Source organism: Lactuca virosa, chromosome 4 (assembly GCF_052849685.1).
Source record: "Lactuca virosa cultivar CGN04683 chromosome 4, Lactuca_virosa_CGN04683_v6, whole genome shotgun sequence".
NCBI classification, from domain to species: domain Eukaryota; kingdom Viridiplantae; phylum Streptophyta; class Magnoliopsida; order Asterales; family Asteraceae; genus Lactuca; species Lactuca virosa.
Genome location: NC_136429.1, coordinates 125328851 through 125333029, shown reverse-complemented (window position 1 = coordinate 125333029; position 4179 = coordinate 125328851). Strand labels below are relative to the sequence as shown.

Below are 4179 nucleotides of genomic sequence, written 5' to 3'. Positions count from 1 at the left end.
AAGAAATGTTAGTATAAGAAATAAAAATTGTTAGTAGTCCATAATGTCCATAATGTATAAGTTTCATTAATTCATTAGTATTATTATTATTTTAATATGATTGAAGTGTTTATAATTAATACTGTTTTTAATAAGTAATACATACCTTGATTAAGATAGATGTGATTTTCCACTTGTTTAATAACCTTGATTAGAGCTTTCGTGCTGATAACGTGTTATGAATTAAGCGTAATTAATGTAACTATAAATCAAACAAAACTAGTAAACTTTGATAAGAACTTTAATTGAGAAGAAAGAATATTTAGAGAGAATATGAAAGTTATATCTCTTATAACTTTTGGTGTGTTTCATTCTTTACAATTGAGGGGTATTTATACTACAAATTTTACTAACATATAATTGTAACTAGTTAGAAATGTTGACAAATTTACCATGCACCAATTATTATGTCAACTATTTACAACACCACCAATTATTTACAACATATATATATATATATATATATATATATATATATATATATATATATATAAAAGCAATTTTTTTCATATAACGATAACTCGATAAATGTTATAAAGACAATGAAAACAAAAAAAACGATAATACAATATATAATCTTAAATAGTTAAATGAATCACGAGACTCTCAAAACATTATTCAATTATTTAGAATATGTTTGTCATTGTGTTATATTCGCCAATCATCAACAACAATCATAATATAAAATGAGATATCGTCAAATTTAGAAATTAGGAATAGTAAAATACTTACTTGTTTAATTACAGTTAACAATAAAAAAAGTGGAGCGACAGTGCAATATAAACGAGATGTTGAATCTAATAGAATCAGAAAATCAAGAAACAAAAAATGTCGTTTAAGCTTTGCAGTTGCTATAAATTTGGAAGTTTTGAATTGGAACAAAACGTAAGCTTTTGTTTATCGTAAATTTACAATAGTCCAAATGCAATTTCTTATTTTAAGCCCAATTTTTCAAAACGTGAATTGTTGTAATTTTTAATTGTAGCGTTATCTATTGAAATTGGAAAGTAAATGTGTTTTTGTCTTTTTGATTACTAAATTGTAGATTGCTAGACTATATACTTAATCATATGTAAAATTGAGTCCCCTCTACGATATGAGCCATGTGCGGTCGCTCACCTCGCACAACCTCAAGGACACCCATGATGCCACCTAAGTTATGAACACTTTTAAATGGACCTGAAGCATGCAAAATGAGCCTTCTTAGAAAGATTTTGTTTAAAATTTTTATAAATTTTTACTAAATAGTAATTATTGACAACTTTTTACAAAGATCTTATTTCAAAAATGTATACATTAATAATTTATAGTAATTATTACCATACTAAAAAAATTAATATTAAAATATGGATAAAACATAGTAATTGTACGTGAAGATAAGATATATTTGATTAATAAATAAATAATATATATATTTATATATATACACACACTCTTATCTAGATATCATCATCACTTCATATATATACGAGTGGCAATTTTGAATAAAAACATAGTGAAGGAGAGAGATGGAGGGTGAAGCATATAATTTCATTTTAGTTTGGAGTGTAGCTTTGGCATCTCTTCTCTACTCTCATAATGTTGGAATGTTTTTTGCACCAGGTACAACAAGATTCTTGTCTTTATTTCCAGTCATATTTCTCTTTTTTTATCTCCCTTTAAGTCTTCACACGATGTTCCTTTGTGGTCCAACCTTCTTCGTCTTGTCATGGCTTGGAAGCTTCAAGCTCATTCTTTACGCTTTTGGTCAAGGCCCTTTGTCTTCACATCCACCCCTTCCTTTATCTCAGTTCATGTCTACAGCTTGCCTACCCATCAAGATAAAAAATAACCAAGTTTACTCATCTCAAGATTTCACAAAAAAACCCCAGAGATCCCCCAAAGATTATGCTCTTAGGGTTCTTCTCTTATTGGTTGCAGTTAAGGCTTATGGATATAGAGAAAATCTTCATCCTTTATTCGCGACCTCAATTTATGCCTATTATATCTTCTTCTCGCTTGAGTTACTCCTAGCTGTGGCAGCATTTTTTGCTCGAATCCTAGTTGGTGCTGAACTCGAACCACAATTCGATCAGCCTCACCATGCTACATCGGTCCAAGACTTTTGGGGTAAAAGATGGAACCTCATGGTTTCTAGCATACTACGCCCTACAGTCTACTTTCCAGCTCGCCAGATCTTCGGTCATCTGCTTCCTGCAGGATGGTTAGCAATTCCTGCTGTTTTCTCAACATTTTTAGTGTCTGGTATCATGCACGAGATGATATTTTACTACCTTGGCCGGTTAACCCCAACATGGGAAGTTACTTGGTTCTTTGTAATTCAAGGCGTTTGGGTTGGAACTGAGATAGTGCTCAAGAAACAAATAGGTCAGAAGTTTGAGCCACCTACCATTGTATCCAAGATATTATCATTGGTGTTTGTGATGATTACAAGCTTTTGGCTGTTCTTTCCGCCATTCATGAGGTTAAATCCATTTGGAAGAGGCTGTAGAGAGGTATTGGCATTTGGAGGTTTTTTCAAGCATGGCCAACTAATTAGCCCTGACGAGTATTCATGTCCATATTTTTAGAACGGACATATATATATTTATACATAAATAAATAATAAATAATTGTAGCTAATATTTTATGTGTTTGGCAAAAGTATTTGCCTATTTGGTTACTTTTTATTTTTTATATGAATGTTTGGTAAATTTTATTGGAAGTTTTTAAAATGTAGTGTAAAATTATATAAAAAGGGTACCTGTATAAATTAATAATCACGATGACAACTAAATTAAGAGCAATTCTTTTAATTAATTTAGTTAGTTCGATTTTTTTTAAACACTATATTTGTATCTTTTAAATTTAGAGTTTTTTGTTTAAAAGAAAAAACTAAAAGTTTATACTTTCAAACAAAACTTTTTGTTTATATCAACCAATTTGTTAAAAACTAAAAATTAGAAATTTACAAAACCACGAACCAAACACCCGATGTCATTGACTGCCAAGAAATACAACTTTATAGGTTAAAGTATAAGAGTAAATTTCATGAATGGTCCTTATTAGAGGTAATTTGCTTCTATAATTTACACAGGATGAACCTAATGAAAATCAAATCAAAACCAAAACCAAACCAAATCAAAATTAAACTTGTTACCTTGTAATCGAAATCAAAACCTAATGAAAATCCCGATTTCAAAATCAAATCAAAGATAAAAATCAAAACCTAATGAAAAGCTATATTCCAAAAGAAAAATCAAAACACTTTGATTTAGAAACAATTCCAAAATCAAAACCAAAGACGAATATCAAAATCAAACATGAGGAACCAACCACCCATCTATGAGACCCAATTCAAAATCAAATGTGCAGTGTTTCTGAAACGACCAACGGTTTTTGGAACACTCTGATTTTAGAAACGATTTTTGTTGGCGGTGACACCGATTCACAGGTTATCTGAAACAATTTCGGAATAATGATTGAATAATCAGTTGAATGCAACGATGGTGGTGTGGTGGCTCCGATTCACGTCATTGACGGTGGTTCTGCTCCTATTCATGATGTTTTTCGAAGGTTGTTTCGTGTCGGTAGGTGTTGATGTATCGTTGATGGTAAATGAATGAGGTTGTCGTCCAGTATGGTGGGGATTTCTCTCGACGTCGGTGCTGTGGTGATGGCGGTGACTAGCAATAGAGGTGGTCAAGAGGAAGCAACAAATGAGTGGTTGGTTTGGATGTCGACGATATGGGATCAATTTATGATGAAGTTATGTCATCCAAGATAATTGAAATAGAAGATGCCTGGTTTGGATAAGGGGTGGGCACTAGGTATAACATGGATAACGTGTTGTATTTATTTTTTTAAGTTTTAATAATAAAAATAAATGTTAAAAATACTTTAAAAAAAATAGATAAGTGTGAAAGAGTATTTTTTTATGTTTGGTAAGGACGGTATACGCAATAAAATAAATTCTATGGAGCTGTCTGTATTAAAAAAAAATAGGGATCAAACACACAAGTTATCCAAAACCATAAGGACCAATCATTTAATTTATTTAAGAAAATTAAAAACTATCAAAATCTATTGAACACGACAATACTCTCAATAACATCTAACAGTGAATAAATTTATATAATACTAGGCGAATGCTCACACATT

At 30.7% G+C, this 4179-nt stretch overlaps 1 pseudogene; it reads left to right on the top strand.

Moving 5' to 3' along the window:
• Positions 1-1486: 1486 nt before the first annotated feature.
• On the top strand, positions 1487-2743 carry LOC145107319 (acyl-CoA--sterol O-acyltransferase 1 pseudogene; annotated as a pseudogene).
• Positions 2744-4179: the final 1436 nt, after the last annotated feature.